Raw genomic sequence first — 12,893 nt, 5'->3', positions numbered from 1 at the left:
GGTGGAAGGACGTGTATTAATAAGATTAAGACCACCCATTGGGCTAAACTATTTAAATATTTGAAACCATAAGTCATTACAAGACAATTTAGATTGTTTAGGGATCGACATCTTCAGGAAAGGTAGATTTGTGGAGCTTAGAAGCAAAACAAATCACTGTAATTGAAGTGGATTTATTTCTTTGCTTTTCTTAACCATCTAGATAACTACATTTCAATACTTAAAAACTCTTGCACAGCCAAAATATTGTGGATTTTGGCAATCTGAAGTAAAAAAACACAGACTGCTCAGTGTGTCTGGCAGCATATGTGAAGTGAGAAACAGAGTAAACGTTGCAGACCAATAACTTAATTACAGGAAAGATGAACTTCAGCTTGATATGGCGCCTGCTCGGCCCAAGACCACAAGGAATTACAAAAGGTTGTGAATGTAGCCCAATCCATCACGCAAACCAGCCTCCCATCCATTGACTCTGTCTACACTTCCCGCTGCCTCGGCACAACCGCCAGCATAATTAAGGACTCCACGCACCTCAGACATTCTCTTCCACCTTCTTCCTTCGGGAAAAAGATACAAAAGTCTGAGGTCATGTGCCAACCGACTCAAGAACAGCTTCTTCTCTGCTGCTGTCAGACTTTTGAATGGACTTATCTTGCATTAAGTTGATCTTTCTCTACATGACTGTAACACTACATTCTGCACTCTCTCATTTCCTTCTCTATGAACGATATGTTTTGTCTGTATAGCACGCAAGAAACAATATTTTTCACTGTATGTTAATACATGTGACAATAATAAATCAAATCAAATCAAAATCAACTGTTTCTCTCTGCCTAAAACAATCTTAGGCGAGTTTCTGTTCAATATAACTTTTCTTTTCTGCAAATTTACTGCACATTTCCAAGGGGAATTCAACTTTCTCTCCCACCTTATACTTCAAAAAAACTCTAAAATATGATATTGTGTACAGTTCTGGGTATCAGGGTTAGGTGCATTGGCTATGCTAAATCTCCCTCAGTGTACCCAAAAAGGCGCAGCCAGAGTGTGGTGACGAGGGGATTTTCACAGTAACTTCATTGCAGTGTTAATGTACGCCTATTTGTGACAATAATAAATAAACTTAAACAACATAGGAAGGATGTGAACGCATTGGCGAGAGTGCAGAAGAGGTTTACAAGAATGGCTCCAGGGATCAGAAATTTGAGTTGAGGATAGACTGTAAAGGTTGGGGCTGTTCTCCTTGGATAGAAGACTAAGAGATTTGATGGAGGTGTTGAAAATCATGAAGGGGCTGGAAACAGTAGAGGATTCTGTGAAATAGTTGTCGCATAAATGTTTTGACTTAAATCCTTAAAAACTATAAACATTTACTTTTGTTATGCTTTACCTCTGCAAATACATTTAGAAGTTCCTGTCGCAAGATGAGAAGCACAAATAAAACCCCCACCTCCTCATGTTATGGACTGAAACGTCTGTCTAACTTGCGGCTAAAACCTGTACAATAGACATTGTTGAAGAGACGGTTAGAGAGCAGAGCCGCTCGCGCTCCACTGCCGCTCAGCCCGCTCGAGCTGTGTAGCTCGTGACCCACATTCCCCGTGTCGCGTGCGGAAGGAGGGGGCCGGACCGGGCCGGGCCCATACCCAATCCCCTGGGCTTGGCGCCGATCACTCACTGCCCGGAGGCCGCTCTTTGATTATTAAACCCGTAAACGCAACTGCGGGATCAAATAAAACAGTAAACAGATCGCACCCCTGCCCGCAGAAACACCAGTCAGTGTCGTGAAGTAGCATTAAGCAGTATTTAAAGAAGCAAAGATAGACCGATTCTGACTACATAGAGGCTGATTCCGAACTTTTGAGCAGAGCCTCGTTAGCGCAGTAGGTAGCGCGTCAGTCTCATAATCTGAAGGTCGTGAGTTCGATCCTCACACGGGGCACAGAATATTTTTATATTTGTAAAACTTTTTTAATAAACACATTTCAGAGTCTGAACGCGTGCTCAATTTTAAAGTACGATCTCCTCATTATCAATGCTTTATTAGGCTCTACATTTGACATAAGATTTTCAAATTAATTTGCCCAGTAGCGTTCTATGGTGTCTGTCGCACATTATTTCAATGATGCCAAATACTGCGGATGCTGGAATCCGAAACAAAAACAGAAAATGCTGGAAAATCTCAACGTTTTGAGCCAAATCGTTGGCTCTATTCTCTCCCCACAGACGCTGTCAGACTTGCTGAGATTTTCCAGATTTTCTGTTTTTGATTCTGATGATGCCACCTTCCATACCAACACTCCTGGTATCTCTCCTTTTTTTGCCCAATTGTGGATGCTCTCTCCGCCATAGCTGACAGGGCGGTTGGCTGCTCATGCCATTTCCTCCAGAACCACAGCATGGTTCCATTTGTCTTCACCTTCCACACCACCAGCCTCCTCGTACTAAACTGGAGGGAGTACTGGTAAATTGCCTTTTAACCTGGAAGAAGTATTTGAGATTTTGGATAGTGAGAAGTGGGGAGGTTACATTTCCTGTGTTGGCATAGGAAGGTATCTTGGGAAGAGGAGCAGAAAGGGTGTTGGGGTGACTAAGGAGTGGATCAAGGCATCATAGTCCTTTCGAAATGCTGGCAACAGTGGGGAGAGGATGTGTTTAGTAATGGCATCATGCTGGAAGTGGCAGATTCCAAAGTCAAAAGGGAAACAAAAACAATGGTCCCTGTACAGATCCTTGTGGGAGGCCACTTCTCAGCTTCTGTCATTCTAAATAGCTACCCTTTATTCTCCCGCACCATCCCCCCGTCCCCCTCTGCCCACCCCGACTTTTACTTTCAGTATTGCAGTCTGATAGCTATGCATTCTGTTTTCTGTCTCCAACTCTGCATTGTCTGATCTTGTTCAGTAGTCTATTGTGTAGTACCGTTTCAAAGGCTATTAAATAAATCCACTGCATTACCCTTGACTACATCCTCTGTTAATTGCATAAATTAAGGTGTATACAGATGCGGGTACTCATTGGCTAATTACTTGTGCACACAAATATATAAGACACTTCTCCCAGAAATTATATTTTGGTTTAATTAGTTAAATTTCCTTTGACATTTTGCTTTAGTTATAATGCTCCATCAGGGGCTGTCATCTCTCTCTCTTTGTTAAATTTATTGATACTTTTGTTCTTTTGAAATAGTATATAAGGCACTTACAGAATGGTTCGCTCCATGGGCTGGAATGCATCATCATCCTGGTAATGTTATTTTAATTTAATTCAGTAGGTTTCTGTTAAAGTTTTTTGATTATTGTTAAGACCCTTTAAGAGGCTGTTAATTGGTTTAGTTTTTCTAAGATATTCAAAAGAATATAGAGAGACACTTCCCCATGCTCTTTATCTTTGGTTACTTGACACAGGGGCTCAAGGGAAGTTTGGAGGGGAGAGAGAAAAAAAACACACTCAACCTGACTATTTGCCTCTCTTCCAGTTATATTTGTGCCTGTGTGTCCCTGGAGAGGAGTGATATGGTATCCACCAGTGCTCTTGAGGCATTCCACTATCAGAGGGCACTGCAGGGGCTAAAGTGCACCATCAGTCCCAGGAATGTTGTTTTAATTTAAATACGTTTCTGTTAAAGTTTTTGATTTTTGTTACAGTACCCAGTTAATTAGTTAATTTGTTTATTTGATTTACTCAAGAGTTCAATGAGACATTTCCATGACTGGTAGTTGCCATAGGGGCTGGAATGCACCATCAGCCCAATAACATTAATTTAATTGGATCTGTTAATGTTTTGTTATTTTTGTTCATTTGTTTCTCATTTACATAAAAGAGCATAAAGAGGCACTTCTGCCATGCTCCTGATCCTTGGCTGCCCAGTGCAGAGGGACGTTGGGAAGATTGGAAGACCTCCTTGTGGGTCTGCCCCTGGGCCTAGTCAAGGTAACCATTACCAGGTCCAGGCATAGGCAATCGAGTGGATCGGTCGACCTGACTGCCTGCCCCTCTGCTATGTTAATTTCAAGTACGGGTATCTCTGCAGAGGGAGGATGTAGTGCCTGCTAGTTTGCTTAAGGCCTTCCATGACCAGTGAGAGCTACATGGCCTGGAGTGCATCAGTGGCCCACAAAATGATTTTTCAATTTAATTTGATAAAGTTCCTCTGTTTTTTCTTGTTTAGTTGCTATAATATTAAATGCCCCCTTCAAGGGGGCTGATCATATATTGTTCTTATTACTTATGGGTATTTAAGAGATTGTAACAAGACAATTATTGCCAATGGTGTAACAAAACAGAGCTAAACATTTGTGATGTCTCACTTTGTGAATGAATCTAAAACATTAAAGTTTGACTTCTTTCTGGTCTCCTCCTTCAACAACTAGCTGTAAGAGGTTTACCAGTTGCCTCCTTAAAATAATCAGTGGGGCTGGACAAGCAAGACTTTCCCTTTGAAAACCATGTTGACTATTCGTTGTTATATTTTAAGTGTTGATTCTTCATTATTATAATTTGTTCTGGTCGATTGCAGTGTGTTTATTTAATTAAATCTCAGATACAATGTCTTGATTCTGTTCCCATTCAACACCTGACCACTCATTCCCCTTATAATTAATCCTTTTAACTCCTCCACTCTTCTGTCCTCAGGCATTGTTTCTCTCCTTTTCATTTCTCGCCTTCCCCACATCTGCACCCTTATCAAGAAAATACATTCTTAACCTATCCTGTTGTCTGTATAGTGCACAAGAAACAATATTTTTCACTCTATGCTAATACATGTGATAATAATAAATCAAATCTTCTTCAAGTACTGCACCATCGCTATTCTTCAGGTTCCCAAAAATACTGAATATATCATTGCCTCCCAGATTTATGTCCACTCCTCCCGCCACTCCCTATTTGAAAAATTCAGCCTCTACTCTCTCACACAAAATGACTTAACCAAGTTTCCTTCTCTGTGACCATGGCATATTATTCCTCCTCATCCCCTCATCCTCCTTAATATCTTCACTTTTTTATTGCCATTCAGTATCCCATTTTCACACAAGTTCTTTCCTCCATCATCCAACATGATTGAACAGCTGATTTGGTGCAATAGGTTCTTGAGGCTGAGGTGGCATTAATCTCATGACAGCTGAGTTCACTGAAGACCTGACAGGTGGGTTACATCTCTGGTGTAACTAAGTGCCTGGTTACCTAGTGTTCTTTCAACAGATCTAGAGGAGTTAGGCCAGAAGTTTGGAACATGTTGCTATCCTAGAAGATAGCAACTTCAGGCCATTCAACTCTAACTGTACCACTGGTACTCAGCTGGACACTGATTACCAAAGATCCTCCTGAAAGCTTGAGTGTCTCCAATAAACCATGAACTCCTAACCAGATGAAAGTCAGAAAGAATAGCTTTTCAAGCTGTCCACCTAGCCCTCCAGCACTGCAGTTTGTACTTCCAATAAAGAAATAACATTGATTTGTTGTTGGTGGAGCCCCCATACATGTTGATATCCACAATGAGGAAAACGTTTCCTGTCATTGATGCATGTGAGGGCAGCAGACTCTTCTGTGATCCCTGCTACCTGCCACACATACTGGAAAAGTAACCTCAGAGCTGCGCACACATGTGATGTTGAATGACTAGGCTTCTTTCCGAAACAGGAGCCCTCATCCGCACACTCCAACTCCCCAGTGGCCTGTCTCCCCCAGAAAGTGTACTAGTTGGAACAGCATTAACTGCATTAAGTGAATTCAATCATCTGAAAGATCACTCCCAGGTGACACCAGACAGGTGCCAGGGACAGGAAAGCTAAAAGGATCTCATAACATGTGACGTTGTAATTAATGCACAAATTCAGACCTTTCTTGACACTCATGGAGCTGCCACTTTCACAAGCAGAGGGGCACAAATTGTTCAGAAATTTAGGGCAATTTTCAGTTCGAGGTTCCTCATCACAAATTGCTGTGTTATTTACCTTGTAATAACAGTGTGCACGCTAAATTCACCATCACTGTGCCATGAATTCTGACTTAATATCTCCTTTTGTGGCTTGGAGTCCAATCTGTGACATTCCTTTGGACATTTTACTACATTAGAGGCACTATGTAAAAACATGTTGTTGTTTAGTCATAAAAATCATTGAAAATTCACAACACAGAAGGAGGCCATTCACCCTGTCCTGTCTGTGTGGCTCTCTGTAAGAGAAGCTCAGCAAGTCCCACTTCCCCATCCTCTCTCCATAACTGTACAAACTTTCCCACTTCAGTTGTTCATTCAATTCCCTTTTGAAAGCCACAACTCAATCTGGCTCCACCACATCCTCAGGTAGTGCATTCCAGGTCCTAACCACTCACAAAGTAAAAAATGTTTCTCCTTGTGTCATAATTAATTATTTTTCCAATCACCTTAAATCTTTTGGCCTTCTGGTTCTCAGCCCTTCTGCCAATTCTCCCTAACTACTCTGTCCACACTCAAAGAACAAAGAACAGTACAGCACAGGAAACAGGCCCTTCGGCCCTCCAAGCCTGTGCCGCTCCATGGTCCAACTAGACCAATCGTTTGTATCCCTCCATTCCCAGGCTGCTCATGTGACTATCCAGGTAAGTCTTAAACGATGTCAGCGTGCCTGCCTCCACCACCCTACTTGGCAGCGCATTCCAGGCCCCCACCACCCTCTGTGTAAAAAACATCCCTCTAATATCTGAGTTATACTTCGCCCCTCTCACCTTGAGCCCGTGACCCCTCGTGAACGTCACTTCTGATCTGGGAAAAAGCTTCCCACCGTTCACCCTATCTATCCCCTTCATAATCTTGTACACTCCTCAAGAATTTGAGCACCTCGACAAATTGGGAGCTATCTTTGACAGTATTATGAAGCATCATTTAGTCACCTGCTTGCCAATGCTCAACTTGGGTTCCACCAAGATCACTCAGCTTCAGACGTCATTACAAACTTGAACTCCAGAGATGAGGCAAGAGTGACTGACATTGGCATCAATGCAGCTTTTGAACAAATGTGGTGTCAGGAGACATAATGGGTGGAATTTTATGAGATTTATTCGAAGTGTCCAGCTAGCGTGAAAACAAGAGTTCCTGATCCATTTTTCGGGCGAGTTTTCATGCCGAATTTTATGCACTCAGTCTGTGAAAATATGGGCTAGACCATTTCTAGCCACTAGAGGGACTGGGCAGGACTTAATTTGCTGGACAGCCTGCAGCTCAAACTGCACATGTGCAGAAAAAGCTAAAAAAAAATCAGCTCTCCTGACAGAACACCCCTGGGGCCAGATACAGCCGCCACCCACCCCACCTCCCCCCCCCACCCCCCCCGGATATTGGAGACCCCCCCCAACATTACTGATCCCCTTACCGTTTCCCCCCCCCCCCCCAAAACCCCCTTGCAGATAGTGCCCTCATCACCCCCCTGGCCAACTGACTTGACCCTCTCTCTCCCCTGCCCCCAATCATCACAGAGGCACAAGTTCCACTCCCCTCCCCCTCCATCAGCACACCTGCAAGTGCTGACTTGGTTTCCCCTTCACGAAAACAAGGCAAACTGCGTGAAACTCGCTGGAATGCTCTAATGGGTGTGTGACTCACCCAAACTGCCTGCAGCTGATCTGCCTTACAAGGGAGAGCTCCATTAAAAACCCCAAGGATGGACAGATGGGCAGGCAGTGCAGGAAGAAATGGCCTCCAGGAAGACAGTTCCCTGTTTTTTGGATGCCTATCTGGCCAGGTTACTGGAGGCGGTGGAGGCAAGGCAGGACACCATCACCCCGTCCCCTCTCCCAACCCAGTAGGACACTGTTCCAGGGGAAGGGATGGAAACGCAGCCTGGGAGTCAGTGGCAGCACGCGTTAGTGCCAAGGCACTGGCCAGGAGAACTGGGAAGCAGTGCCACAAAACTGAATGACCTCATCCGGGCAGCACAGGTGAGTGTTTAACTTCATTCAGCATCTTCTCCCTAAATAACCCCCAGATCCCCCCACCCCCCAGCACACTTACAGACCCTGATCTCCAAGCACCCCTCTCCTTTCTCCACCCCCCTCCACCTCCCCCCCCCTCCACCTCCCCCCCCCCCCCCCCCCCCCCCCCCCCACACCTTGACCTCTTGTGGCCATCCCCTGATCCCCTCCAGGACTCGTGCCATCCAATTTTACATGGCTCCTTCTGTCCCCATAATCGCCGGGAGAGGGCGAAGACAGGGGGTGGTGTGCCCGAGATTCAGGTCCTCACCCTCTGAGGAGCGGGCACTGGAGCTTGCAGGAGAGGACGGGGTGTGGACCATTCGTGACAGCATGGTTGGGCTGGAGCATAGAAGCGAGCACCTGCTAATCCTCCACTTGTTGGAGAAATCACAAGTAAGTTGCATGCAGCTCAGATTCCTCTCGCTCCATTGCACTTAACCTTGTGTCCTGTGTTGCAGGAAGGGACCATGACATGCCTGGGCCATTTGGCATCGCAGCCCCCATCCTACCCTGAGAGCTCAGAGGACTCCTCAGAGGAAGCCGATGAAGGGACCCTTGAGGCCAGCACCAGTTTTGTGTCAGCTTCCAGCTCGCAATTCACCATCCCAGAGTCTCTCGCATCGGTGGGTCCTTAGTGGCAAGCCATCTGGGTCACTCTCTGGTGTACATCAGGTGGAGGAGGGAACATTTAAGGCCCCTGGCACGTGGGAGCCTGCCAGAGATGAAGTCTCAGCTGTCCATAGACTACATGCTGGGCCTCTGCGATCACTACTTCATCAGCTGCTGGAGATGCAGCAACAGAGCCAGGGAATGCAGGAGGGGCTGACATCAACACTGGACCGACAGTGAAGCTGTTGGGAGGGATCCCAAATCTTTCAGGCGGACCAACTATTGCCTGTCTTGCGTGGTTCTCAGGCCAACACCACAAGGTTGCTGTCCACAGTGGAAAGCCTGAGGCAGGGAATCTTCACCATGAGTGGCAGGGTCCAAGCGATGGCCAAGTCACAGCAGGCCACAGCTGAGGGCCTCAACCAGCTTCTTGAGATTCTGCGGCCCATGGCTGAGAGGTTCAAGAGCTTGCAGGAGACCCAGCGGGTCAGTGCTGAGACACATCAGGCTATGGCTGTAGCCCTTGAGAACATGGCCCATTCATAGAGGGTCATGGCTGAGAGGTTGCAGGAGATGCAGCGGGATAGTGCCAAGACACAGCAGGCTATGGCAGCAGCCTTTGAGAATGTGGCCCACTCAGAGTCATGGCTGAGGGGCTGCAGAGCATTTCCCAGTTTCAGAGGGCACTTGCTGCTGCCATTGACAGGTGGCTCCCGACTCAGAGGGCCATCGCAGTGGGCTCAGCCACCATGGCAAGAACACAAGTAGTCCTCCAAGACTGGCAGGGCCAGGTGACACCGGATCTTCTGGAAATATTGCAGAAGCACTGCCGTCCCATGGAGTGACCCCAGGGGCCCACAGGAATCCCGAGGGAGGAAGAAGGGCTTAAGGCCATGCCAGGGCCTTCCACTCAGGAGACTGTGGCTGTGGCTACACCTTCTGACTCCCTTCCTGACACCGGGGAATCTCAGGGGCAGAGGGATGGAGAGGGTATAATGGATATGCCCCTGACATCTGGAAGCCGGCCAGGGCCTCAAGGTTCAGGCCCTCCAGAGGATGATCGCCAAGGATATCATAGGCCATGGGGCGTGGTAGGCTGGTCACCTCCACCTCCGAAAACACCGAGACGTAGTGGTAGCCACATAAAGTTAAGAAGTTGTAGCGGCACTAAGATGGCATGGGTGAAGGGCAGCACTAGTTAGAATATTTAGACACTTTAAAGTCTCATGTTCATATGTTTTTATATTATCACTTATTTTGCAGGCACTTTTATTGGCATCAATAAATATCATTTCACCTCACACCTGTAGCTAATTTGTCTCTGATTAGCCTCTAACACAAATGTACTTCCCCTGACAGTTGCCGGAGGGACCCTGCATGTTGATGTCAGTGGGGGAGGCCCCTCAGTGCATTGCTACTGTGAAAATCAAGGCTCAAATAATTAACTGGCTATAGTGGGTGGCAGTGACTTACAGCATCTGCCATGGCATCCTCAGAACCCAGGAGATTGTAAGACTGCACAGGTTGTGGGATGGAACCCATGTGCAGCGACACAGGCCCTTAGTTTACAAAGCGTGTGGTGATCAGGGGTGCCCTCGCATGCCTGACCCTTGCTGCCGCTAGCCCTCGAGCGCCTGGTTGGTGTTGCTTGTCATCATCCTCCTCCTCCTCTTCGGTCTTCTCGGCCTCAGCCTCTTCCTGCTGGGCAGCCTCCTCCCCAGCGATGCCTGGTTGGTCGACCTCCACATCCTCCTCTTCCAAATGGTCTCCTCACTGCTGTACCAGGTTGTGTAGGGCACAGCACACCACCACAATGTGGGATGATATCAGGGCACTGATATTGGAGAGCCCTGCCAGAGCAGTCCAGGCACCTGAACCGCATTCTGAGGAGCCCTATGCACTGCTCCACTATTAAACGGGTGGCAAAGTGGGCCTCATTATACCGGGTCTCCATCTCAATCTCAGGCCTCGGCATAGATGTCAACAGTCAAGTCCGAAGCAGGTACCCAATGAGCCATCGCTGCACCCTGGGCTCCTCCTCAAAGACGTCCGGGACATCAGAACTCCTCAATATGAAATTGTCACGCAAGCTGCCGGGGTGTCTGGCGCAGACATGCATAATGTTCAGCTGATGGTCACACACCAACTGCACATTTATTGAATGGAGGCCTTTTCTGTTCATGAATATTCCTGGATTCTTCACCAGGGCCTTGAGGATGACGTGGGTGCAGTCTATTGCCCCCTGCACATTTGGCATCCCCATGATGGCTGCAAATTCTGCAGCCGGCACTTCCTGCTGGGCCTGATTCAGGTCAAATTTAATATACTGGTCAACCCGGGCATACAGGGCATCCGTGACGTCCTTCACACACTTGTGAATGGATGATTGGGAAATGCCACAAAGATCTCCACTGGTGGTCTTGAAGGATCCGGTGGTGTAAAAGTTTAAGGCAGTTGTCACTTTCACAGCCACTGGGAGTGGGTGCCCCCTGTGCCCCGAGGTGCCAGGTCCTACAACAAATAGCATAGGCATTGAGGGACAGCTCGGTGGATAGGATATTAGGATGTAGATAGGCTGGAAAATTGGGCGGGGATCCTGGATTCAGGATTCAATCCTGGACCGGGGAGCGGCGCGGGCTTGGAGGGCCGAAGGGCCTGTTCCTGTGCTGTATTGTTCTTTGTTCTTTGTTCTTTTGGAGCCGGAGCCATCGGCAGCACACAATGACTGACAGTTGCTCAAAGGACACTCATGTGCAGAACTACCGGGGTCTCTGCTTCCTCCTTCACCTGCCTCCCCACCTCAGGGTGAATGGATGCCCCCCATGTCCTGCCTCAGCCAATCGTTTTCCTCTGCTCCTGCGAGTGGTAAGGCTTGGGTCTCCTCTGCCCTCAATTCATCCTCCTGCTCTTCCTCCTCAGCTCCAGCAGCAACCAAAAGAACAGCAAGATCAATGGGTTGCACCTCAAAGGCCATCTCGTCAATCTGAAGTGGGGCGGTGGTGTGTTGGGGAAGGGGAGAGACCGATGGAGAGGTTGAAGAACTCTGCTCGTCCCCAGCCCAGCAACACACACTCTCCATATCACCCCCACAGAATGGCAACACAGCTCCCCCACCCACTCTAAAGCACACACCCAGAACCCATGCAATAGTGGGCACAGACAGTGCTGCTTGACAACTCCTGAGCCTGCAGTGCTGCCACTTCCGCACATTTCCAGCCCATACTCACCAGCAACAGTGCTAGCAGTTGCTAGCACTAAGACCCAAGGTCAGCGCTCAGAACCTGGGTCCATGTTGAGAGTCCGAAATCAGACCCCGTGAACAACAACAGCCCCCCACACACTTGCAGGCCCCCCCAACCCGAAATGCAACATGGCCACCACAAAACAACACCTGCCCCCCGCCGGAGCAGTTTGAAAGCAGAGACTTGCCTCCTCGCTCACCCTCACTGCTCCAGCACCTGAAACTGACTTTTATACATGAGGTGTTTTCCTGACCGATTCCAGTTGCAACGAATGAGGTGGTTCAGGTAGGTGAGCTGGGGCGATTGGAGTGAAGCCCACTAATTACATTGTGATGAATGCAAAATAATGCAAATTGACGTTGTGCCCATTTTGGGCGGGGTCCCGATCATGTCAATCTTTTTTCTTGGTAAAACGGGCACCATTCCTGCTGGTTGCACCATGCCCAATTTTATGCCACAAAACGGGCAGGTTGAGGTCGTAAAATTCCAACCAATAAAATTGAAGTCAACTGAAAGCAAAGGGAAACCTTTCCAATGACTGGAGTCAAACTAAGAACAAAATAAAACGTTTGTGATTGTTTGAGGCCGAGGATATTGTGGAAGGAGTTCGTTAGGGTAGTGATCTAATCTCAACCATCTTCAGCTGTTTCATTATAAGGTCAGAATTGGGAATGTTTCTGATGATCGCACAGTGCTCAGTAACATTCACAACTCCTCACATTAAGCCATTTGTCTGCAGGCAGCAAGACTTTGACAATATTCATGCTTGTACTGATAACTGGCAAGTAACATTCATGCTACACAAGTGTCAGGCAATGATATCTCCAACCAGAAAGAGTCTAATCACTTCCCGTTGACATTCAAGGACAATTAACACGGCTGAAATGTATCGCAATTCCTCCATGTTGCTGAGTCAAAATCCTGGAATCCCTCCCTAACAGCATTGTGGGTGTACCTGCATACAAAGATTGCAGTGGTTCAGAAGGGCAATTAGGAATGTGCAATAAATGCTGGCCTTGAAAGTGATGCCCACATCCCATGAACAATTTAAAAAAAGAATTGGTGATGTGTTTTGTGACTCCCCCACCTGCTTTT

The 12,893-nt window shown here is 47.2% G+C and overlaps 1 non-coding gene across 1 annotated transcript; it reads left to right on the top strand.

Moving 5' to 3' along the window:
* Positions 1-1,866: 1,866 nt before the first annotated feature.
* Positions 1,867-1,939, top strand: trnam-cau (transfer RNA methionine (anticodon CAU)). The gene has a single exon. It is a non-coding gene; the product is annotated as a tRNA-Met (tRNA).
* Positions 1,940-12,893: the final 10,954 nt, after the last annotated feature.

The sequence above is a fragment of the Mustelus asterias genome, chromosome 14, assembly GCF_964213995.1.
Source record: "Mustelus asterias chromosome 14, sMusAst1.hap1.1, whole genome shotgun sequence".
Classification (NCBI taxonomy): Eukaryota; Metazoa; Chordata; class Chondrichthyes; order Carcharhiniformes; family Triakidae; genus Mustelus; species Mustelus asterias.
This window is presented reverse-complemented; position numbering and strand designations above follow the sequence as displayed.